Here is a 26,909-nt window from a genome sequence, read left to right as displayed (position 1 = left end):
CCTTTAAGAGCAGGCGTCTGCAGCCAATGTTGATGAGGAGGAGGGAATCCTTGATGACATTCAGCCATTGTCTGCTCAGGGACCTCTCCTGGAAGAGGTGGAGGAAGAAGAGGAGGAGGATGATGATGGGGATGATTACTTAGGGGAGGAGCATGCATCTCGTGGGGCAAGTGAAAATATTGGCATGGCAAGGTCTGGTACAGGGTTTGTGCATGACTGGAGGGATGTGGATTTGCCAGAAAGTGCTCCTCCAACCAGCACTCGCTGTGCATCATTGACACCGGGAACATTGGCCCACATATCAGATTATGCCTTGCAGATCCTAAAAAGGGACCCCCGCATTGCCAAAATAATGAACGATGACGACTACTGGTTGGCCAGCATCCTGGATCCACGCTATAAAGGCAAATTACAAAACATCAAGCCACAGGAGAACCTTGACCTAATATTGGCTAATAAACAAGCAACTCTGGTAAAGCGGTTGGTTGAGGCATTCCCAGCACACAGCAGCGGTGATGGTTCTCACACGAGCCGTACGGGCCGGGGGCAGCCTGGCAGAGGTGTTCGTGGTGCACACAGCAGAAGTGGCGTTGGAGACAGGGGTTTCATGACAATGTTGTGGACTGATTTTTCAAGTACCGCTCACACAACTGGTAATATTGCATCGATGGAAAGTGACAGGAGACAGCAGTTGTCAACTATGGTTACAAACTACTTTTCCTCCCATATCGATGTTCTCCCGCACATGTCATTCCCCTTTGACTATTGGGCCGCTAAACTGGACACCTGGCCTGAATTGGCACAATATGCCTTACAGGAGCTCGCTTGCCCAGCTGCAAGTGTGCTATCGGAAAGAGTCTTCAGTGCATGTGGATCAATCCTGACAGAAAAAAGGACCCGTCTGTCAACACAAAATGTGGATGATCTAACCTTCATTAAAATGAACCATGCATGGGTTTCCAAGGATTTTGTACCACCTTCCCCTGATGACACATAGGGTGACAGAAAAATGGCTTGCTTTGGTCCTCCTCTTCCTGGGACTTGAACAATTTCGCCTTTTGCATCAGCTGAATGTCCAACATCAACATATGCCACTTTCTAAAACTCCATAACTGTGCTGCCTCCCCCCCATGGCCAGGGTCACCAACTAGCGCACGAAACCGTGTGAGTGCCATTGCCCTGGACAGGTGGGTAGGCCGACTCTCGGGCGCGGGCACTGGCACAGGGTCCCTCATAATGCAATCAAGTGTCTCTGATGGTTGTGGTGCACACCCGCCGTCAGACACACCGCTGTACTATGAGGGGCCCAGTGCCAGTACCGACGTCCATGAGTGGGCCCCCCTTGCTTGGGCAGGGCCCCAGCATTTGCAATCTTTACCTCTCCCTGCTCCTCCGCTGTGTAGTCTGGGCCGTCAAATCCATACTGGGCCTGACACCGTTTGAGCCTGCCTCCTGATCTATAGACATATATTTTGAATGTGTACACTATGCTATCCATACATGTTATCCGGGGATACGGTACCCTGTCTCACCTTTGTGCAATCACGTGTAATCCATACTGGGCCTGACACCGTTTGAGCCTGCCTCCTCATCTATAGACATATATTTTGAATGTGTGCACTATGAAATCCATACATGTTATCCGGGGATACGGTACCCTTTCTCACCTTTGTGCAATCACGTGTAATCCATACTGGGCCTGACACCATCTGAGCCTGCCTCCTGATCTATAGACATATATTTTGAATGTGTACACTATGCTATCCATACATGTTATCCGGTGATACGGTACCCTTTCTCACCTTTGTGCAATCACGTGTAATCCATACTGGGCCTGACACCGTCTGAGCCTGCCTCTTGATCTATAGACATATATTTTGAATGTGTACACTATGCTATCCATCCATGTTATCCGGGGATACTGTCCCCTTTCTCACCTTTGTGCAATCACGTGTAATCCATACTGGGCCTGACACCGTCTGAGCCTGCCTCCTGATCTATAGACATATATTTTGAATGTGTACACTATGCTATCCATACATGTTATCCAGTGATACGGTACCCTTTCTCACCTTTGTGCAATCACGTGTAATCCATACTGGGCCTGACACCATCTGAGCCTGCCTCCTGATCTATAGACATATATTTTGAATGTGTACACTATGCTATCCATACATGTTATCCGGGAATACGGTACCCTTTCTCACCTTTGTGCAATCACATGTAATCCATACTGGGCATGAGAACGGCTGGTGAGCTGTTAAGCAAGCTACAGCACCTGTGGTTTGCACACGTAAGTTTTTCATTTTTTCAGGAATGACGGTTAGGCCTAATTCCGGAACTGCGGCTGACCTGCACTTACTGGGAAATCATCGTTCGCGGGTAATAATTGTAATCCCAGATCCCCATCACTAACGTTGTTCAGCGCGTTATCTGCACCTGTAAGCGACAAACGCTGGCCATTTCAGTGTAGCGCACATGCAGCCACGGACATGTAAGGGCATGACACACCAGTTATTGGCCAATCTCACGTGCCAGAGCCTCTCGTGTCCCTCTAGAAAGCCGGACTCGGACCGCGGGGTATGACGGAGTCTCGTTCGTTAACGGAATTAAGTTAGCAATGTGTGCATCTTTTTTGTTGCTGGATGGTTGAGGTTGCCGGTGTTGAGTCAAATTACGCCGTAGGCTCCACTCCTGGTGGTGCCCTTCTGGACATTCCTTTAAGGTTCAGCTTTGCAACCATACTGCCCACGTAAAACAAACACTTTGCCTTCATGAACGCTGTTTGGAGGGTCGTGACTCGTGGGAATAACGCCGCCCAATCAGTTAACCTGCTAAAGAGATCCTTCGCTGCTCCCAAGCATGACATCACACTCCCAAGGAGGAAGGTAATGCCACTGTGGCGACCGTACTCCTGGGGGCGACACAAGTGCACTGATGCCCAACCACTGCTCGATGAATCTGCTGGTACATTGAACCAGACCACTACATTCCCCTCTCACGCTACACGGCCTGAATCTGACCCTGATGAAACTCAGGTTACCCTTCCCATATACAGTTCCATCTTACACGGTGACAAAGAGGAAGCTGCAGATGAAAGTGCAGGTTCGGCCCACCCGCCGTCAGACACACCACCGTACTATCAGGGGCCCTGTGCCAGTGCCGTCGCCAATGAGTGGGCCCCCCCTGCTTGCTCAGGATCACAGCACTTGCAAGGTTGAAATACTGTGCAGTGAGATGGAAGATGGGGACGACGAGGAGTCCAGACAAGTACAGGGATTCCCTAGCGAAGAGACTTATTTCATTGTTTTCAATGTTGGGACAGCAATTTTTGGGGAGCACTATACTCTGGAGAATGATAGATGGGGCCCACCATACACTGGAACATTCCAAAGGTGGACATCAGACACTGGAGCAGCATTTACAGGGCCCATTATACACTAGATCATTAGAAATGGGGCCCATTATGTTTGGAGCATTATTTGGGCCCATAAGACAGTGGAGCTTCATCCATGGGGACCAACATATACTGTAGCATTATGTGGAGCTCATCATATACTGTTTCAAACATTATATGGGACCAATGATTCTGTATGGAGAAATAGATCGGCCTCGTCATGAGATGTAAAAAGTGAAGTATTTTTCATTGTACTATACCGCTATTTCTCTGCCGTATCGGAGCATCATGAGTTGTGGTATGTGTTAAAGGGGCGCTCTTTCACCCAGGGCACATGAAAACCTGCAGCCAGCCCTACCCCCCCACAACTTTAGCCAAATAACCCCCATTTTTCAGTGCGTAACTAGTATTATGAAGTTAATTAAGGTTGACAAGCTTAAGTAAGAAGAATTGATGCTTTTGGCATTCAAATGGGCACTGTAGGTGTGTTTCCTGTCCTCCTCTCACTGCCGACTTTAATTCCTCATTGACTTACATTGGGTTTCGTGTTTCAGTCGGACCCCCGACTTTTCCCTATAGTCGGCCGATTTTGCTCGACCCGACTTTTGGAAAAGTCGGGTTTCATGAAACGAAACTCGACCCTAAAAAAGCAAAAGTCGCTCAACTCTAGAGATGAGGGATAAAAATACATATTTGCTAGATAGTTCAGATTTTCCCCAAAAAATTCTGTTTGCAGTGAAGTTATTCTCCACAAATTTATTAGTTCCTTATCACAGTAAGTTTTGGGCTTTATCCACACCCCAGAGCATAATAAATGTAACTTGTAAAAATTAAGACAGAAACACTTATATTCACCTTATTGCTCGCCTTTCTGGCCCCTGAATTCTTCACCATTCCCCATTCAGTCCTTGACGCATCTTCTTATCCCTGCTGCAAGCTTTGAAATATGCATGTGGCCTCAAACACGAATGCCCAGAACTGTCCTAGGAAAGATATATATCTTTTCAGTTAGCTATTAAAAGGTATCAACCACTGAGGACTCTCAATTCTGAATATTCTTCAGAGCTGTCCTAAGACTTATCAGAGCTGGAAGTCCCAGTGTAGCGTAAAGAGGCTCAGGAGTTCAGCCTTCGTTGTGAAGCTAAGAAAATGTGACAAGGACTGGATGGGGGATGTTGAGGAGCAGAGGTTGACAGAAGTAAGCGGTGAGGTGAGCATAAGTATTTTTTTATTGTACCGCCAGCTGCCTGATGTTTTGCTGAATCCAAACTTTAGCAAAATACAAAAGATCATCATTTTGATGAGTGTAAATTTTTGGAAAATTCAAGGAGAATTTAATTAAACTCAAATAAACTGTCTCATCTCTAAGCGTAATGCCTCATCATACTATCAATAAAAAGACCAGAAAGAACATTTTCTTCTTAGAAAACTGTCCCTGGAGAGTTTGTGGTGTGTGCGTTTATATATAAAGATCCCCTTGGTAAAGCAGTTAGACCATTAGGTCTCCTAAGACAGAGATTGTAAGTGAAATGTTAAGAGTTTTCTTATACTACTACTATTATTAAATTGTATAGTTTGTATGTATTTTTTATTTATTGTATAATGATTGCTGTTCCTATTATCCTAAGGATAATTAGCATTTATTATTATTATTATTATTATTATTATTATTATTATTGTTATTATTATTATTATTATTATTATTATTATTATTATTATTATTATTAATAATAATAATAATAAGATAATTAGCATTTATTATTACTACTTCTATATTATTATTATTATTTCTATATTATCAATAATAATAATAATAATAATAATAATAATAATAATAATAAAAAAGATAATTAGCATTTATTATTACTACTTTTATATTATTATTATTATTATTATTATTATTATTATTATTATTATTATTACTACAAAGGGTAATTAGCTTTTATTATTATTACTTGCATATTATTTATTAGTATTTATTATAATTATACATTTTTATTTGTTCTCATATGAATATTAACAATATTTATTGTATAATTACTGCTATTATTGTTTTATTTTTTAGCATTTATCATCATTTTTTATTTGTTTTGTTATTAATACTATCTATGATTATTATTATTATTATTATTATTATTATTATTATTATTATTATTAATAAGAATAATTACCTTTTTATTATTTCTTGCATATAATTATTACCTGTATATTATTTGTGTTATTATTATAAGTAGTAGTGGTATTTTTTGATTAGTTTCATTACAAAATATTAATATTATTAATTGTAGAAATATTGAAGATACTATTAGTTATTGTTTATCCAAAGGATATAGATATTGTTATTATTATTATTATTATTATTATTATTATTATTATTTATCCAAAGTGTTTCTAATTTCGTAAACCATATATACATAGCCTGTAAATGTCTGGGAATGGGTTCCTGTGGATAATGACAGTGTGCATCTCCATGGTTACCACCATTGCATACAAGATTTCAGGGAACTAGGCTTCTTTTTGCTTAGCATTGTATTTTACTGAGTCTCTCTAATAACCCATGGAAGACTAGACTTATTAGTATAATATATTTTTCTTGAATATAGCACACATCCTACACCCAATTCTTCCGGGGTTTAATTTTTGTACATTTTATTGAATTTGATTTAGAAATTTGCTTACTCAGAAATATTATTCCAGAAGTCTTATAGTCATAAACTTAAAAAAATATTATCCAGTAGACTGAATGTACACATGAGTAACATTTCAGTGATAACACACTTCATATATATATAATATACCTCAGCACTAATATCCTTTACCGCAGGAATAATCCATAGGGAAAACAGATAAAATTCCCAGTTACTGTATGCATTCAGCCAAAATCAATATTGTATATTTTTGAAACACTGTGTGAAAATGAAGGCATAAAAATGTGATAGACATGTAAGAGACATAAAAGAAGATAGAAAACCATTGGATGCATTGGCACATACAGGTGCTTCTCACAAAATTAGCATATCATCAAAAAGTGAATTTATTTCAGTTCTTCAATGCAAAAAGTGAAACTCATTATATAGAGTCATTACAAACAGAGTGATCTATTTCAAGTGTTTATTTCTGCTAATGTTGATGATTATGGTTTACAGCCAAAGAAAACCCAAAAGTCATTATCTCAGTAAATTAGAATAATTAACAAAAAACACCTGCAAAGGCTTCCTAAGCGTCTAAAAAGGTCCCTTAGTCTGTTTCAGTAGGCTCCACAATTATGGGGAACACTACACAGATATCCAGAAGGCAGTAATTGACACACTCCACAAAGAAAGTACATTTTGCATTTCATTTGGAAATCAAGGTCCCAGAGTCTGGTGGAAGAGTGGAGAGGCCACAATCCAAGCTGCTTGAGGTCTAGTGTGAAGTTGTAGGTACTAGCAGGTTCTCAGGATGCAGTGACGAGACACGAGACTGAGTGTTGTTTGGAAAAGCAACATTTACGAACTGGACCACTAGGGCTATGCTGAGCAAACAAAAAGGTATAACACCAATTGTCCACACAGGGACTCAACAGCAATAAAACACTTTTCTTATCGAGAATGCGACTAACCCGGCAAGGCCGGCTATTATGGGGAACGTAACGCCCAACTATGGGTCCTCATTTCCTAAAGTCAACTTATCCTTCCAGGCGTCCTTCGGTGTCGCTGGTGTGTCCACTTCGAGGTCGCTGATGTGGCTGTTTAGGCGTCGCAACCTCTGGGTACCGCTGCTGAAGACCGGTCGTGACCTTTGGGTGTCTAAGCACCCGGGAGAAGCTGGGGTGCAACAGGCCCTGAAGGATCTTCCCAAAAGTATTATCAAACTCCCGTCTCAAAACGGGGTTGTGTCGCAGTGTCCTTGAGTGACGGTTCGCAGGCTCGTGAGCGGATTGGACCTATGTTCAGGGTTCCCCTGTAGGCGGGGAGTAGGCCTCAACTGCCGACTGTCGCAAGATGGCATCCACTGTGGCCGGTGATGAAGAGGCCGCAGCTGTGGGTTGAGGTGGGGAGTTAATGTCCAGGCCGCCACAGTGGGCTGGTGTGAAGTGACAACGGAGGGTAGGGGTAGCAGACCAGCCACAACACAGCGAGGGACAGCGGTACTGGCTGCGGCCGTCCATGGGAGGAGAACGGCCCCGGATTTGAATAAAGAGCAAGTCTCTTGTCGGGGAATGCGTCGGTTACCCTTCACAGGCCCCCTAAGGCCTCCCCGCTGATTAACATCTAAAAAGTTGGCTCCCTCTCTCTTACACGGTCTCTTGTGTGATGTCTGCCCTTCTGCCAACTGAACTCTCTGCGCGCTTCCCCCTCCTTTTATCCCCACCCTGCCCCCTGCTGCCCTGTCACCTTCATTCGTCCGCTCTCCTTTGTTGCCCCCCTGGTATCGTTCTTTCAGGAACCCAGATGGCGGTCCCCTTGGTTCCGGCCCAGACACTCTACGGGAGTCCTCCCCACCTACAAAGTATCCACAATCAATGATGGTTTTGGGAGCCAGGTCATCTGCTGGTGTAGGTCCACGGTGTTTTATCAAGACCAAAGTCAGTGCAGCCGTCTACCAGGAAATTTTAGAGCACTTCATGCTTCACTCTGCCGACAAGCGTTTTGGAGATGGAAAGTTCATTCTCCTGCAGGACTTGGCACCTGTACACATTGACAAATGTACCAATACCTGGTTTAAAAACAACAGTATCACTGTGCTTGATTGGTGAACAAACTCACCTGACCTTAACCCCATAGAGAATCTATGGGGTATTGTCAAAAGGGAGATGAGAGACACCAGACCCAACAATGAAGACAAGCTGAAGACTGATATCAAAGCAACCTGGGCTTCCATAGCACCTCAGCAGTGCCACAGACTGATCGCCTTCATGCCATGCCGCATTGATGCAGTAATTGATGCAAAAGGAGGCCCAACCAAGTATTGAGTGCATTTACTGAACATACATTTCAGTAGGCCAACATTTCAGATTATAAAATCATTTTTCAAGCTGGTGTTATAAAGTGTTACTGAGATAATGACTTTTTGGTTTTCATTGGCTGTAAGCCATAATCATCAGCATTAACAGAAATGAACACTTGAAATAGAGAACTATGTTTGTAATATATGAGTTTCACTTTATGTATTAAAGAACTGAAGTACATTAACTTTTAGATGACATTATAATTTCGTGAAAAGCACCTATAAATCCATCTACATTACAGGATTTCAGGATTGATGCAATGCATGGTCTACAGCAGCGGTGGGCAATTAATTTTCGTGAGGGGCCACATGAGACCATGACTGTTGCTGAAGGCCAAACCAGTAGCTTGAAATTAATTCTATTCAATACTAATTTATTAATATTAATTGTATCACTTAATTTTAGCAGATTTAAGTATCATGACACCCCCCATATATCTTTGAACCCAAGTACAGCCCCTTATATACAGCATGAGCCTGATACAGTCTCCCCATATACAGCATGAGCCTCGCACAGCCTCCCCATATACACCATGAGCCCCACACAGCCTTCCAATATACAGCATGAGCCCAACACAGCCTCCCTATATACAGCATGAGCTCCATAGTCTCCCCAAATACTGCATGAGCCCCACACAGCCTCCCCATTTATTGCATGAGCCCCACACAACCTCCCCAAAATACAGCATGAGCCCCACACAGCCTTCCCAAAAACAGCATGACCCCACAGTCTCTCCACATACTGAATGAGGCCCCACACAGCCTCCCAATATACTGCATTAGCCCCACACAGCCTTCCTATGTATTGCATGAGCCCCACACAGCTTTCCTATATACTGCAGGAGGTTCCCATAGCCTCACCATGTGCAGCATGATAACCCCATAGCCTCCCCGTGCGTAGCATGACACCCCCATAGCCTCCCTGTGTGCAGCATGACAACCACATAGCCTCCCCATATGCAGCATGTCACCACTAGTGTTGAGCGATACCATCCGATATTGAAAAATATCGGATCGAATTGGATGGGAAGATACCCAAAAAGTATCAGGTATCGCCGATTCCAATACCGGAAGTCCCATTCAAGTCATGGTGACAGAAATATCGGAATTAAAAAAAAACCTTTCTTTCCTTGTAGGTTAATTCTACATGAAGAAAAAAAGCTAAGAATAATGTAGAATGTATTGGGGGAGGTAGAGGAGACATTAAAGGCATAGAGGTTTAGCCCAATCAAATGGAATAGCAGGAATAATTTTTTTTTTTAAAGACGTTCGGCGTTACAAAGATATTGACAATGTTAACCGTTTTTAGATTTTGTCAGATATGTATGTTTCACTACTTCCATGCCCTTCACCTTCTTTTTTACTTCTCCCACACTTTCTCCTTCATGATTCTCAGCAGCAGCGGCATCTTTTTCATCAACTTCTTCTTCACCTTATTCATCTTCTTCACCTTCTTCCTATTATTCTTTTTTTTACATTCTTCATATTATTCTTATTCAACTATTATTCTTCTTCATATTCTACTTCTTCATCTTCTTCCTATTCTTCTTCTTCATCATATTCTTATTTGTAACAGGCATTCCTGTAGTTGTTATCTATAAAAGTTTGAAGATTACACCTTCCGTTCTGCCTTTACAACAGGATTTGTCCGCCTTCAGATTGGCCTGCAGCAGCAGGCATTTTCCAGGGGCACCATGAGGAGGAACGGACTCACCCCCATACACTGCTTAGTCTTCTTCTGCTTATACTTTAGATAATATCTTTTGCTCTGATTTTCAGTCTTATGCTTAATGTTGTTCTACTTTTTGTTCTGCAGCTTCTTGGTCTTCTGCTCCTTGGTCTTCTGTCTCTTGTTGTTCTGCATCTTGGTGGTTGACTTCATGTTCTTTGTCCTCTTGGTCATCTTCTTCAGGGTCATATTTTTGGTCTTCTTCGGGGTGGTGTTCCGGGTCGTCGTCTTCAGGGTCATCGTTTTCATGGTCGTCGTCTTCTTCGGGATGGTCTTCAGGGTTGTCGTCTTCAGGGTTGTCGTCAGGGAGATCCAGAGTGATAATAAACAAAAACCATTTCCAAAAGCTTGAACTTGGAAATGTAGCAGAAGGTACAAGAAGGCAGAGGAACTGCCGAGAACCAGCTGATGGTGCTGGAACCCGGATGGGTAGCCGAAGCTGCAAGAGCCAATGGAACTAGCGAGGACCAGCTGACGGTGCTGGAACCTGGAAGGGCAGCAGAAGGAACAAGAGCCAATGGCACTACCGAGGACCAGCTGACGGTGCTGGAACCCGGTTACTAAGCAGGAGGTACCTGTGCTAGAAAGCACTACCTAGGACCAGCAGACGTTGCTGGAACTTGGATACCGAGAAGGAGGCACCTCAGCCAAAGGCACTGCCGAGAACCAGCTGATGGTGCTGGAACTCGGATGGGTAGCAGAAGCTGCAAGAGCAAATGGAACTAGCGAGGACCAGCTGACGGTGCTGGAACCCGGATGGGTAGCCGAAGCTGCAAGAGCCAATGGAACTAGCGAGGACCAGCTGACGGTGCTGGAACCCGGAAGGGCAGCAGAAGGAACAAGAGCCAATGGCACTACCGAGGACCAGCTGATGGTGCTGGAACCCGGTTACTAAGCAGGAGGTACCTGTGCTAGAAAGCACTACCGAGGACCAGCAGACGTTGCTGGAACTTGGATACCGAGAAGGAGGCACCTCAGCCAAAGGCACTGCCGAGAACCAGCTGACGGTACTGGAACCCGGATGGGTAGCAGAAGGTACCTATGAAAAACAAAGTTGCAAGGCCGCGAGCCGGCCGCAGTTACCAAAACCCACAGTCCTTACAGGGGGTGCCTGTCCTATTGGCACTACGGAAACAGCCTTTATTACCAGAACCCGCAGCCCACATAGGAAGCACCTAAACTGCAGGCAACGTAGACTCAGCTAACCCGACTGCAACACGACAGGACAATGTATTGGTGACAAAGTGACGTTGACACTTCCCGGAAACAGCTGGCATGCTGGAACCAGGCTGGGCAGGAGGGAGTTCCCGTGCCAAAGACACTGCCGAGAACCAGCTAACGGTGCTGGAACCCGGAGGGGCAGCAGAAGGAACAAGAGCTAATGGCACGACCGTGGAGCAGCTGACGGTCCTGGAACCCGGTTACTAAGCAGGAGGCACCTGTGCTAGAAAGCACTACCAAGGACCAGCAGACGTTGCTGGAACTCGGATACCGAGAAGGAGGCACCTCAGGCAAAGGCACTGCTGAGAGCCAGCTGACGGTGCTGGAACCCGGATGGGTAGCAGAAGCTGCAAGAGCAAATGGAACTAGCGAGGACCATCTGACGGTGCTGGAACCCGGTTACTAAGCAGGAGGTACCTGTGCTAGAAAGCACTACCAAGGACCAGCAGACGTTGCTGGAACTCGGATACCAAGAAGGAAGCACCTCAGCCAAAGGCACTGCCTAGAACCAGCTGATGGTACTGGAACCCGGATGGGTAGCAGAAGGTATCCATGAAAAACAAAGTTGCAAGGCCGCGAGCCGGCCGCAGTTACCGAAACCCACAGTCCTTACAGCAGGTGCTTGTCCTAATTGGCACTATGGAACCAGCCTTTATTACCAGAACCCGCAGCCCACATAGGAAGCACGTAAACTGAAGGCACCATAGACTCGGCTAACCCGCCCGCAACATGACAGGACAACATATTGGTGGCAAAGTGACGTTGACACTACCCGGAAGCAGCAGACGTGCAGGAACCAGGCTGGGCAGGAGGGAGTACCGGTGCCGAAGACACTTCTGATCAGCAACTGGCGATGTTGGAGCCCAGGGTCAATCTGGGTGTAGGCTGAGGCCTAATTTCATCAAGTTTTATATCTGTTGTAGACTACTACTGATTTTAACCGTCCTCCAATTAGGCCTCTGGCTCCACTGTCTCTTGTATTTACCCTGTCCTCCAACACCATCAGTTGCTGCTCAGAAGTGCCGTCTGCACAATCATCACTTGTTCCTGTGTTACTGGGGCTCAGTAACGTCATTTGATCCCCTGATGTGTGTCCGGCAATGTCTCCTGCTCTGTCCACATTCCCACTACTAGGGCTCTGGCCCTGAGAGGATGTGGAAGTCATTGAAGTTGATGCGTTAGCTGCCATCCATCCGACAATGGCTTCAATTTGTTCGTCCCGCAGCAGTGGGGTATGGAGAGGTCCTACAAAGCTGCGCATAAAGGACTGTTGCCTGGTAAAACTGGGGGATGCTGACTCACTGGTGCCCACAGCAGGCACAGAATCCCCACGTCCTCTCCCTGCTGAATCCCCATGTCCTCTCCCTGCTGCAACTCCATGCCCACGACCACGTGCCTTACTCCCTGCCTTCTTCATCTTAGTAGACTGATAAAGATAGGCAGAAAATTACAAAGGCGGGGCTTAGTGTGCTTATTCCTTAACAGCTGCTAACAGGTATAAGAAACACTAATTTTATAAAGTGTGTGGACTACACTTTAATATGAGCTAATATGGCCTACACAACTATCAAGTGGAGTGTTTGGTGAACTTTGTTTTGTTTTTTTTCAAAAAAACAAAAAGGATGTGACCAAAGATGTGAAAGCGATAGTATCACAAACTTTTTGGAGCTATTACAATGCTGGAAGGTAACCTACAATGCAGTAGATGAGGCTCCAAAAAATAGGGTAATACTAACCTGGCTGCGGCTGCAGGGCACAAGCCAGAAAAAAAGCTCCTCTATCTACTCCTATATAGTGTTTGCAACCAACCAATGTAAATGGATACAGATGGATGCACACTAATAGTAGAATTAATGAAAAAATTTGCAGCAATAAAAGAAAAATATGTATGAGGCAGTGACGCACGCTGAGCAGCCTACAACCAGACATGGCTGCAGGCCACGCTACACAGCGTGAGCTGCACTCACACAGACCTTGCAGACAGCTGTGAACAGCGCTGCAAGGCAAAAGAAAGCTACACTGATTGATAATGTAGCCTGGGTAAAGCACAATATGATATAGCAAATCACTATCTCTTAGGCTACTTTCACACATCAGGTTTTCGGCGTCAGGCGCGATCCGGCGTCGTGCCGGAACGCCGGATCCGGCAAATGTTTCGTAAAACCGGATGTGACGGATCCGGTTTTCTGCCGGATCCGTCTTTTTCTTGACAGACAAAACCGGATCCGTCTCATCCGGTTCATCCGTTTTTCTATCCGTTTTTCGACGGATTACGCCGGATCCGGTTTTTAAAATTGACCCTTGTGGCCTTCCGAACGGGATTAGCTACTGGAAAACTATATATAGCATGTTCCTACAGCCCTTCTTTGACAGGTTGTAGAGGAGAAAGTGCAGGTTGGAGAGAAGAGCAAGTTACTGGCGAAGATGGATGTTGTCATTGGAAATATTTTGAAGAATTTGGCGGATTTTACAGCGGAGGCGAATCGTTTGAGGGTGATTGTTCTGGAGAAGGAGAGAGCGAGACAGCAGCGCATCAGGCATCGTAGACGACGTTTGTGGATCCACCCCATCACAGCCAAGAGAATGATGCGTGGGGTCTATTCTACACTATGCATGGACCTTCGACGAAACCCGGATAAATTTTTTGGATATGTTAGGATGAAAATGGAGAATTTTGATTACTTGGTGGAGCGCATTGCACACCTCATAAGAAAAGCGGACACCTATTGCCGCTTCTCTGTTTCACCCGCAGAGCGTCTGATGGTGACTTTAAGGTAAGACACATTTATTGGATATGCTCGCATCAGAGCACACTTTCACTGCAATCTTGTTGGTGGTAGTTTGCATCTCCAAGTGTTATAGGTCAGTTTTGGTATGTAATGCTGTGATTTAAAACTAATTTATTGTTTTTTAATTCCCCACAGATTTCTTGCAACTGGAGAATCCCTTTCGTCACTGCATTTCCAGTACAGACTCGGGATTTCCACCATATCTGGAATTGTGAAGTACACATGCCGTGCACTGTGGGACTCCTTAGCTGAAGAGTTTTTACCAGAGCCCACAACAGAGAGGTGGATTGAAATTGCTGACAAGTTTCAACAGATATGTCAGTTTCCAAACTGCTTAGGCGCTGTGGACGGGAAACATATCCGCATTGTAAAGCCAGCTGGATCAGGATCGGAATATTTCAATTACAAGAAATATTTTTCAATTGTCCTCATGGCCATCGCTGACGCGGAATACAAATTTATTGCGGTTGATATTGGGGCCTATGGCCGCTCCAATGACTCTCAAGTTTTCAAACTGTCTGCCATGGGGCGTAAACTGTATGGAAACACCTTCCAGTTCCCACCACCTAGACCGCTGCCGCAAACATCTGGTCCACCTATGCCATTTGTCTGTGTAGGGGATGAAGCCTTCCAGCTGTCAGAACACCTTTTGAAACCGTACTCTAGCAGAGGATTGACAAGACCAAAACGCATTTTTAATTACCGCCTCACAAGAGCAAGAAGAATGGTTGAATGTACCTTTGGTATTCTGACAGCCAAATGGCGGGTCCTATTGACTGCGATCAACCTCAAGACAGAAACTGTGGACGAGGTGATCAAAGCGTGCGTGGTACTCCACAATTTTGTTATCTGCAAGGAACCCATTTCCATTGAGGACACCTCTGAAGAAACCACCTTGCAAGATTACCATGACATTACCACTAGAAGTTCTGTGACGGTTTCAGTAATGAGGGACAATTTTGCACTATACTTTATGTCACCTCAAGGCAGAGTACACTGGCAGGATGACAGAGTGTGAAAGATTTGTGCCCAACCAAACTTGTGTACCTTCTGTACCAACAGTATATACCTTTGTCAACCAAAGTTGGCTATCTTGTCATGGTCTCTATTTTTAGCTTTAGGCCACAGGTGTGTACCTGGTTGTGTTTTATGCAAAGTATTTCACCTTTTAACAAAAGTTGTGTACATTGTTAGGAAATCACCAACAATAAACACAACTTTTTAGGTGAAATACTTTGCTTCAAACACAACCAGGAACACAACTGTGGCAAAAAGCTAAAATTTACCCACAGTTATATACATAGTTTTGAATACCATTTCACCTTTTAAATACCCTGTATTTAACCTTTTTCGCCGCAGAAAGAAATGACAGACAACCAGTGTAAAATAATTTAACTTTTATTGAAAAATGTTTTTTTTAGTAAACTTTTTTAAAATTTTAATAAACTTGTTTAATAAAACTTTGAAACTATAAAACTGAAACCATAAAACTGGTCATTTTTATTTAAATACACACATTATAAATCTGTGTAGTGTGTGGTGGAAATACTGCTGTAGGGGCTGCGGGACACTTCGACACTGGGAGTGTGGAGAGAGGACTGGGATCGTGGTGGGGAAGGAACAGTTAGAGGTGAAGGTGTGGAAAAAACTACAGAATGGGTGGACATGTGGGAAGCAGAAGAGGTGGTGGGTGGTGGAGTGGAGGGTTGGGCAGGGACTGTAGGAGCAGATGATGTTGATGGCAAGTTGTATGGGGAAGGAGTTTGGTACGGGGCAGGTTGCTGGAAGTGGGGAGATGTCTGGTACGGGGCAGGTTGCTGGAAGTGGGGAGATGTCTGGTACGGGGCAGGTTGCTGGAAGTGGGGAGATGTCTGGTACGGGGCAGGTTGCTGGAAGTGGGGAGATGTCTGGTACTGGTGAGGTTGCTGGTACTGGGGAGTTTGCAGGTACTGGGGAGGTTGCTGGTACTGGGGAGGTTGCTGGTACTGGGGAGGTTGCTGGTGCTGGGGAGGTTGCTGGTGCTGGGGAGGTGGATGGTGCTGGGGAGGTTGCTGGTGCTGGGGAGGTGGATGGTGCTGGGGAGGTGGATGGTGCTGGGGAGGTGGATGGTATGTAATAGGAGGGGGAGGATGGAAAGTGGCTGGAGGGGGTGTAGATGTAATAGGAGGGGGAGGATGGAAAGTGGCTGGAGGGGGTGTAGATGTAATAGGAGGGGGAGGATGGATAGTGGCTGGAGGGGGTGCAGGTGGAGGAACTACTGTGGTGGGAGGAGGAGGTTGGGAGGTAACTTGCTGGAGAGCAGCGTGGCATGAATGCATTACATGCATCTGCTGGGCAGGAGAGAGCGTTTCCATGCGCTCCACAACAGACCTGAAAAAGGTGTGGTTTGGCGAAGATCTTGCTTCTGAATGCATGGTTTGCAGAAGTGTCTTCACCTCCAGAATGCTGGAGTTGATCTGCTGATAGCCTGCGGAGATTTGCTGTGACAAGACTTTTAGACAGTTCTGGAAATATGCATTCAGATGCAAGAACTCTGGCGCATAAGTCTTTTCCTGACCCCTCTGCCGCTGCCGCCCAGTACCCGCAGGTGTACTAGAGGTGGCAGGGGCAGAAGGGTGGGGTAAAGGGAAAGCGATCTCCTCACCAGCAGCTTCATGTAATGTAGGCGGCCACGATGCTCCTGTGCTGGTGGATGGGACAGATGGGTTGAATGTGTGGTAAGGCTGGGAAGGTGCAGATGTACCGGGGCGGTCGAAGTGTCCCTCGGTGCCGGTCTCCTCATGGATCGCCTCAGAAGGGTCCAATTGTGCAGGCTCCCGAGTGCTGCTCACCGTGCTGTGGAATAAAGAGAAAAAAAAACAATTAAAATACTGACATGGTATGGCCCTGGCTGAAAAAAAAATTTACATCTAACATTTTTTTTCACATGTGGTGTGTAATATTTACCTTCTGGTGACCATTGTTTCCCGGAGGAACGACAGGGCTTCTGCGTACTTGTACTTGCTCCTGCGTCCTCCAGATCCACTCGGGGCCCGCATCTCTTTATTGAACTCCTTCTTGAAACGATCCCTCACAGACCGCCACGGATTCACAATTCTGTTCCCTGAAACGAGAAAGGAGTGGTTAGTATACAACATCAGTGTTTCCCAAACTCCAGTCCTCATGGTCCCCAGGGGTCATGTTTTCAGGATTTCCATAGTAAATAGAAATCCTGAACACATGATCCGTGGGGACCACGAGGACTGGAGTTCGGGAAACACTGGTTTACATCAAGCAACCGGTACTGTATATACTTACGCTCTGTAATCTGGGCCCGAACATCGAGGTCCTCCCAGCGGCCCACAAGGAGCGAACAGATTTCCTCCCAGAGTCGTCGGGTAATGATAAGGTCAGCGTGGCGGCGGTCAGCCATATTCCAGAGCGGCTCCCTTTCTCGGACGAGATCGATGAGGTGGTCCACATCGAGTCCTCCATCCTCACCGTCAGAGTCGGGAGCACGCTGTGAAGGCTGTTAAAGAAAAAGACAAAAATAACATAATTAGCCTCCACATAAGAAATGAAATAAAAAGTGCAAAAAAACAAAGCAAAAATATTTATACTTACACGCTGGTGACCGCCGCGTTGCTGTCGCCGACGACCCTGGGAGGCACTGCGAGGACCTCTTGGCCGAGCACCAGATTGGGAAGACTAGAGAAGAAAACAAAAAATGGTATGTCTTTGGATGTAGGCATTTGTTTGCTGTGTGTGGTCTGCAGAACATTGTTTTCTATGTGTTGTGTGTAGTGTGATGTTGTGTTTCTGCGTTTGATGCAAAAAACTTAACAATTGTGAGCCCACTCCAGGTGTCTGTCCACCCCTTCCTTCTTCTTCTGGGAGCTCCTCTTCATCTTGTGAATCCTGTTTTGAAATAAAAGGCAATGAATAGACATATATTACAGAGAAGATGGATTTTGGAAATAAAAACTTACCGTCAAACGCTGACGATGCGAGGGAGGGCTCCCAGAAGATGATGTGCTGTCTTCCTGGTGGCCACACTCCATGCCTGTGGGTGGTGTTCCAGCTGCTGCCATTGCTGCTGCTGCTGCTGCTGCATCTATTGGGCGGCTGTTGAATAAAGAGAAACAAAGGGCCAATGAATATCTTGATATTCAATAGCCCTAGTTTGGAGGAATGGGGGATTTGATAATTACCGTCTCTCATCTGCTGCTGGCCTCCCCTCCTCAGCATGTTCCATTTGCTGCTCCATTTGGGGTGGTGGTGGTGCTGATGGTGCTGCAGTGGTCTCCTGCCTTCTCCTGCTTCGCTTGGTTGCTTTCTTGGGTGGCATGTTGGGTGTGGCTGTGGGTCCCACTGTCTTGCTTTTATATATGTCTTGTGGGCAGAGCTACTGAGCATGCTCAGACCAAAAAACCGGATCCGGCGCACTGCGGCGCTCATAGGCTTTCATTGTGTGAAAAAGCCGGACGCGCCGGATCCGGCGTTTCCGGCTTTTTCGCCGGAGACAAAAAACGTTACAGTAGCCGTTTTTTCCAGACGCCGGATCGCGACACATTGCCGGATCCAGCGAAAACCGGATGAAACGCATGGCCATCCGGCGCGATCCGGCGCAAATGCAAGTCAATGGGGGGGAAACCGGATCCGGCATTGCATTTCGCCGGATCCGGTTTCTGTCAAAAGCGCCGGATCGCGCCTGACGGCGAAAACCTGATGTGTGACAGAGGCCTAACTGTCCCTCAGAGTCTTGAGCAGCAGCCTGTCCCTAACTGAATTCACAGCAGAGTGAACCAGAAATGGCGGCGGCGGCTTTTATAGTGCATCATGACATCATTTCAGCAGTCAATCACAGCCATGCCATTAGTTAACATGCCTACATGCCTAAGAGGATGTGCCCACACTTCTGAGGATTGTCATTGGCTGAATAAAATCAAACTGGCTCATAGCATTATGGGAACTTCCGATTCCGGTATTCGATATGCAAAAAGTATCGGAACTCAGTATCGGAATTCCGATACCGCGAATATCGGCCGATACCCGATATTTGCGGTATCAAAATGCTCAACACTATTCACCACCATAGCATCCCCATGTTCTGCACGACAGCTCCATAGCCTCCCCATATGCAGCATGTCATCCCAATCGCATCCCCATGTGCAGCATGTTGCCCCATAGCATCCCCATTTTCTGAACGACAGCCCCATAGCCTCCCCATGCACAGCATGTCACCCCCCATAGCCACCCCATGTGCTATATGTCACCGCCATAACCTCCCCATGTGCTACATGTCAACCCTATAGCCTTCCCATGTGCTTCATGTCACCCCCATAGCCTCCCCATATGCTACGTCACCCCCATAGAATCCCCATGCGCTGTCACCCCGATAGAATCTCCATGATCGGTCTGTCACCCCCATAGAATCCCCATGTGCTGACTGTCATTCCCATAGCATCCTCATGTTCTGTCTGGCACCCCCATAGAATCCTCATATGCTGTCTGTCACCCCCATAGAATCCCCATGTGCTGTCTGTCACCCCCATAGAATCCCCATATGCTGTATGTCATCCCCGTTGAACCCCATGTACTGTGTCACCCCCATAGTATCCCCATGTGCTATCTATCACCCCCCATAGAATCCCCATGTTCATGCACATTAAAAAAAGACCACATGCTCACCTTGGTCCCGTTCCCTGGCTCTGCTATTTTTCCTGCCTCCGGTGCACTGACTATCCGGCGGTACACAGCTGATGCAATGAGATGACGTCATCACGTCAGCTGTTTCACACACTGATTGTTGGAGTAAGTGGCCTGGAGACCCCTCCTCCACCAATGCTGACTGCGCCTAGGGATACAATTGAGATAGCCAGCGGGCGGGCACGGTGCGGCCTGAGGACCTTTGGTTTCCAGCCCCATGGCTGTCTCGGTCCGCAGGCCGGACTGAGTCAGCCAGAAGGCCGGATGTGTGTGCAATCATATAATCCCTTTAAAAATATGAAACTTTAATAAATTGAGGTAACCCCCCCTAGTGCAATAACACAATTAACAAACTCTATACAATAATAACCTACAATAGCACTAAAATAGCCTGCTATCCCTTCCTGATAGTGGAGCTTGGCACCCTAAAAGATACCATTTGGTGCCCCCACTCCGTGGCGGCTGTCCCAGACTCGCCCTAAATGACCCTTATAAACTACAGGTGGGAAAACAATAAGCAAATAAAAGAGATGAAAGATAGCACTTAATATAATACACATGCTATTAATGTACAATATATAAAAGACAGGCTATTACATGTAAACATAGGGAATCCTCTTGTATAACCAACAGATAGAAGCAAGTCTTGTCTTTTTGGGTATTAACCCCTTAACGACCACCGATACGCCTTTTAACGGTGGTAATTAAGGGTACTAAAACCACAGCGCCGTTAATTCACGGCGCTGTGATTTAAGTGAATAGCGCCCCCCAGTGTCGGATTTTCTCCGGGGTCTTGGCTGCCAGGGGTAGCCGAGACCCCAGAGAACATGAATCGGTCGGTTTTTACCGACCCCCGCTTTTGCGATCGCCATTATTAACCCTATAACGGTGACCGCAAAAAAAAAAAGCCGTGATTTTACATTTAATTTCTCTCTCCTCTGATGTGATCGCACATCAGAGGAGAGAGAAATAGGGTCCCCGATCCCCCCCGGTACCTCTCCGTGGCCCTCCGTCCCCTCCCGGTGGTCCCACGTCCTGCCGTCATCCTCCGATGGGCGCCACCATCTTGAAAATGGCGGGCGCATGCGCAATGCGCCCGCCGGGAATCTGCCGGCTCCGGCTGGCAGATTCCATTAATTATTTTGATCACTATGATAAACGATCATAGTGATCAAAATAAAAAAATAGTACATAACCCCCCCGTTTATCACTCCCTTATATAGGCCAATATAATGAAATAAAGAAAATATTTTTTTTTTCAGTTTTCCATTAGGTTTAGGGTTAGGGTTGGGCTAGGGTGAGGGTTAGGGTTAGGGTAGGGTTAGGGCTAGGGTTAGGGTTAGGGTTCGGCTAGGGTTAGGGTTGGGCTAGGGTTAGGGTTGGGCTAGGGTTAGGGTTAGGGTTGGGCTAGGGTTAGGGCTAGGGTTAGGGTTAGGCTAGGGTTAGGGTTAGGGTTGTGCTAGGGCTAGGGTTGGGCTAGGGTTAGAGCTCGGGTCACGGCTAGGGTTAGAATTAGGGTTAGGGCGAACTAGAATTAGGGTTAGAATTAGGATTAGGGATTAGGTTGGGATTAGGGTTAGGGTTGGGATTAGGGTTAGGGGTGTGTTGGGGTTAGGGTTGGAGCAAGAATTGAGGTGTTTCCACTATTTGCCAACTTTGGGGGTCTAAAAATTGGGGTCCAAAAAAAATCACTTTTGTGGAAATAAAAAAAGACTTTTTATTTTCACGGCTCTGCGTTTATAAACTTTTGTGAAGCGCTTGGGGGTTCAAAGTGCTCACCACACATCTAGATAAGTTCCTTAATGGGTCTAGTTTCCAAAATGGGGTCACTTGTGGGGGGTTTCCACTGTTTAGGCCCATCAGGGGCTCTGCAAGCGCAACATGATGCCCGCAGAACATTCCATCAAAGTCTGCATTCCAAAATGGCACTCCTTCCCTTCCGAGCTCTCCCATGCGCCCAAACAGTGGTTCCCCCCCACATATGGGGTATCGGCGTACTCAGGACAAATCGCATAACAACTGTGCGGGTATGATTTCTCCTGTTACCCTTGCAAAAATAAAAATTTGGGGGCGAAAAGATCATTTTTGTGGAAAAAAATAGATTTCTTATTTTCACGGCTCTACGTTATAAACTTCTGTGAAGCCCTTGGGCGTTCAAAGTGCTCACCACACATCTAGATAGGTTCCTTAATGGGTCTAGTTTCCAAAATGGGGTCATTTGTTGGAGGTTTCCACTGTTTAGGCACATTAAGGGCTCTCCGAACGCAACATGGCATCCGATCTCAATTCCAGCCAATTCTGCGTTGAAAAAGTCAAACAGCGCTACATCCCTTGCGAGCTCTGCCGTGTGCTGAAAAAGTGGTTTACCCCCACATATAGGGTATCGGCGTATTCAAGAGAAATTGTACAACAAATTTTGTGGTTGATTTTCTCTTTTAACACTTGTGAAAATAAAAAAAAATTGGTTCTGAAGTAAATTTTTTGCAAAAAAAAGTTAAATGTTAATTTTTTCCTTCCACATTGCTTTAGTTCCTGTGAAGCACTTAAAGGGTTAATAAACTTCTTGAATGTGGTTTTGAGCACCTTGAGGTGTCTAGTGTTTAGAATGGTGCCACTTTTGGGTATTTTCTGTCAAGTACACCCCTCAAAATGACTTTAAATATGATGTGGTCCCTAAAAAAAATGGTTTTGTAAATTTTGTTGTAAAAATGAGAAATCGCTGGTCAACTTTTAACCCTTATAACTTCCTAACAAAAAAAAAATTTGCTTCCAAAATTGTGCTGATGTAAAGTAGACATGTGGGAAATGTTATTTATTAAGAAATTTGTGTGGCACATCTTTCTGATTTGAGGGCATAAAAATTTAAAGTTTTAAAATTGCAAAATTTTCAAAATTTTCGCCATATTTCCGTTTTTTTCATAAATAAACACAAGACTTATCGAATAAATTTTACCACTAACATGAAGTACAATATGTCACGAAAAAACAATCTTAGAATCAGCGGGATCCATTAAAGCGTTTCAGAGTTATAACCTCATAAAAGGACAGTGGTCAGAATTGTAAAAATTGGCCTGGTCATTAAGCTGCAAACTGGCTATGTCGCTAAGGGGTTAATAGACCACAGAAAGTATAGATTCCATAAGCTACCAGTAGATAGTGGCAATCTTGTCTTTTTGGGTATTAATAGACTACAGAGTGCCGGATGTGGCCTGCGGGCCGCACTTTGCCCAGGTCTGGTCTACAGCATCCAAGTCCAAAACCCACAATGTCTTGTTGGCTTTCTATGTTTATTTTTGCAAATCATACTAGGGCATTTGGAAGTCAAGGATTGGTATATTCTCACTCATTATACAATTTTGCAGAGCATGGAGAAATGTATAATAATTCCCATCACGAAAATCAAGTGTTATTTTGGGTATTTGAAGGCTCTTAAAAAAAATTATTCAGTAGGAGCATCCCTTCTAAGGCTACTTTTACATTTGTCGTGTTTTTTTTGCAGCCTGTTATTGTGGCCCATATTGCCGCAATTTTTACTGTCTGCCGCAAAACAGGAAGTGACGGTGCACCGCAAAAATAAACTTCCGTTTGTTTTTGCGACCCCATTGATTTTCAAAGGGGGCCGTGTCCGAACGCCGTGAAAAAGATCGCGCAAGCTCAATCTTTTTTCACGGCCGTTCGGCACACTGTGGAATTTTTGCAGGCCGATTTTGCAGCCCCATAGAAATCTATTGGGGCCGCAAAAACAGCCCGCAAAAGCACGACAAATGTAAAAGTAGCCTAAGCCGTATATATGGGCAGGTAGGTCATAGGAAGCCGAGTAAAATTATACCTTGATATCTGTGATGTCCTTTTCCGGAGAATTCTACGTTTCTTATATGTAAATAAGCTGTTAAGATCTATGAGCTGGATATAGATCTCCCTGAGAATCTGCAACACTACAGCATAGGAAGAGCAAAACTAAAGATTAGTGACCAAATGAAACTCATCAGGAGTAATAAGGGACACAAACTACATGGATCCTACTGAGTCTCCTTGATGGTAGAGTATTGTGTGGCAAGAAACCCTTGCCCCACCTCCATATGTTGACAATTAGAACCTATCTCAAGTTCAACCAAAGGGAACTTATCTGAACATCATAAATAGGTGAGACCGTTCCTTTTCATACATTATAACTACACTATCACTGTAAGAATATTGGGACCCAATAATTTCATTTATGAAGAATCAACTATTCCTGACATATTCTATTCACTTATTGGTATACTTATTTATCGCTTGTCTATACCTATGAATATGCCTAATTACTGATTGTACACATCAGTGTGTTGGAGATGGATTGTCTATTAAACCACCACTGGTGCATACAACACTTTATGTTTCTTTGCTGTTTTAGATTCTCTGTTCTTATTTCCAATACAGTTTTGAAATTATTGGACACTGATGTCAGTTTTGACTGAAGGGAGACCATCACAGTATTTGAATGAGTGTGGTGATGCCATCCACTCTGGCTGCCCCTGGGTCTCACAAAAATGACAGTAACTGGGCAATTTGTTGATTTAAACTATTAATGTGTTGCTTAATGATATACGTTAGTTCCTCAATTTCTACAGCTTTGTCATCAAAAAGAGACTTCCTTTAAGCCAATATCGTCAACTTTTCCATTTTACTAAATGTGTTGCTATGGTCCTTTCCAAAGCTTTTGGCCATAAGAGTGAATTCACTTCTCTGTTTTACAGCATTGAGATAGGAGTTGGAGAGCGGTACGCTAATCTGGCATCCATGCAATGATTGCAAGCAGACACTAGCTCAGCGACGCGATCCCGGCAAAGGCATGTTATCAGCTGGTGTGAGGAGAGTAGGGGGAAGTAAAACTTCTGGGGCAGCTTGGGAGGGCAGGACCTGGGTTTGTGAGGGTCCTATGTATACTCCGTTCTGAGTGTTTCGGGAACCGTGACGTTTACGAGCGTTCATGTGTCAAGGGCCAGGTTTCTTTTCTCCGTCAGTTTCATTTGTCACCACAGCTCGTCCCACCAGCTGATAAAATGTCTTTCCGGGACCACACTGCTGAATTCATGTCTGCTTACAAGTCATTGCCAGATGGCATCTCCAGACTCATTTGAAAACTGTGGTGGCCACCCTTCAGTCAAAACTGGCATCAATGTCCAATGATTTCACATTAAGTTTCTTTGTTTAGTGTGTTTTAGCTCCGTTCTATCATTTTGAGGGCCTCATATTTTAAATATTAACCTTGCCTGAAGATTTCAGCATGAGCAGTGGTAATCTGAAGATGCAGCGAAAAACGGACGGGTGATGGTAAGAGGTAGAGGGGCCAAATAGATAAACGGTAATGTTAGTTTAAGGATGTATTTGAATTTTTTACATATTACAATTATTATGCTGTGGGGTCTAAACAGATCACACCGCATAATAAAGAACATTACATTTGTGGAGAATAACTTCTCTGCAAACCAATTATCCGGAATAAACCACACAAACAGGCAAATTCTAATTTTGCTCATCTCTAGTTATCAGTCACTGCAATTCTGCCTATAATGATAATGAGAGGCAGTCTAAAAAGAATCTCTACAGAACAAGAAGTGTCTGCCTAACAGTTAAGTTGAGTGAAAATTGGATTATAGGATATTTTCTTTTTAAAATTATATTAGTATGAAAAATGTATAAAGATTATAGGTCCATTTTTGGATAATGCTATCCCCATAAGGGACTTGTTAATAATGGGGCAACCCCTTTAAATGGGCTGTTCAAGAAATAATATTGATAAGCCATCAATATGGACTAATTAGGACCTTAACAACCGTGTCTCTCTCTAATCTGGAAAGCGAAGGTCAACATCCAAGTGAATGCCATCACGCCAGGTAACACCCACAGTCAAACTGAGGAATCACCAAATTGGAAATTAAATACAAAAAATGCATAATAAGGTCTAAGTACAGCAGGGAAAGAGCACATGATCTTTTATCTAATCAGTGAAAGTTCTTTGAATTATTTCCTGAAAACAGTAAAAAATACAAGAAGTTTACAAACCAGCCACCAATAAAGGGCAAAGGGCATTATTAAACAAATGCTGCAAATCTTACACCTATTTCCTCTTTTTAATGTCAAGGTTATACAATTGAGGATTAGGCAGGTGCTACATCATGGCTTTGTCTGCTAGATAGGTCACATAGACAAAGATTGTATGGAGCTGCTTACATCTCAGAGAAAGGGTATGTGCACACAGCTTCAGTTAGACCTTGGTGTACCCACATTGTTTTTGAAGCAGAAGACACTGCAGGGTATCCCCGGCTTCTTTGACAACTTATGCGTCAACTTTGTTGCATGCTTTTTTTTCTCATATTCCATATATCAGATCATAGCAGTTTCCAAACTGAAGCCACCAGAAGAATGGACTGGTTACTTCTTTTAGCAGCTTCACAGTTTTCAAATCCTGAAGCAGGAAATAGGAGTCTACTCGACTTTTAAAAAAATCCATATTCTTCAATATGCTAATTTATTTTAAAATTAATTTCTACATTTATTCAGCAAAATGGTTGCCTGCTGGCTTCTACTTTGCTGAATAGTAACAGTCAAGCCAAAAGTAAAAACAAAATTAGCAATACTCTTCTTTGCTCACCTATCCTGCCACCTCTCCCCCATACAGTCCTTGCCACCTTTTCTTACCAACACCATTTGCTTTTATGGACAATGTCAGCACAGAACAACTGTTCAAGTCAAGTACAGGCTTTGTGGCGGGCAAGAAATTTTAAATGGACCTTCCCACCTGCTTGTTTTTCCTCAGTCTCCCTCCCTCTTTTTTGATTGACAGCTCTGACTTCATAGAGCCAGAGAAGGGCAGAGACAGGTGAAAAACAAGCAAGTGGGAAGGTGTATTTAAATGATTGGCTCTGCCATGATGCCCTGAGCACCTGTACTTGGTTTGGACAAATATCCCATGTTGACAGAGTCCATTTACCTTTTCATGTTAGTCCAGAACATTCGGCAGCAACAAAACTTGGTACATTTCTGTGTTTGTGCACTTTAACTTCAATGTGTCACTGTGTTACTTCTCATGGACAAGCTGTAAGTCGGGATTGTC

General features: G+C 44.6%; 1 pseudogene; it reads right to left on the bottom strand.

Moving 5' to 3' along the window:
* Positions 1-24,110: 24,110 nt before the first annotated feature.
* On the bottom strand, positions 24,111-24,784 carry LOC141083747 (syntaxin-5 pseudogene; annotated as a pseudogene).
* Between the last annotated feature and the right edge of the window lie 2,125 nt (positions 24,785-26,909).

The sequence above is a fragment of the Dendrobates tinctorius genome, unplaced genomic scaffold (assembly GCF_039654945.1).
Source record: "Dendrobates tinctorius isolate UK_male_01 unplaced genomic scaffold, ASM3965494v1 ptg000021l, whole genome shotgun sequence".
Lineage (NCBI taxonomy): Eukaryota > Metazoa > Chordata > Amphibia > Anura > Dendrobatidae > Dendrobates > Dendrobates tinctorius.
This window is presented reverse-complemented; position numbering and strand designations above follow the sequence as displayed.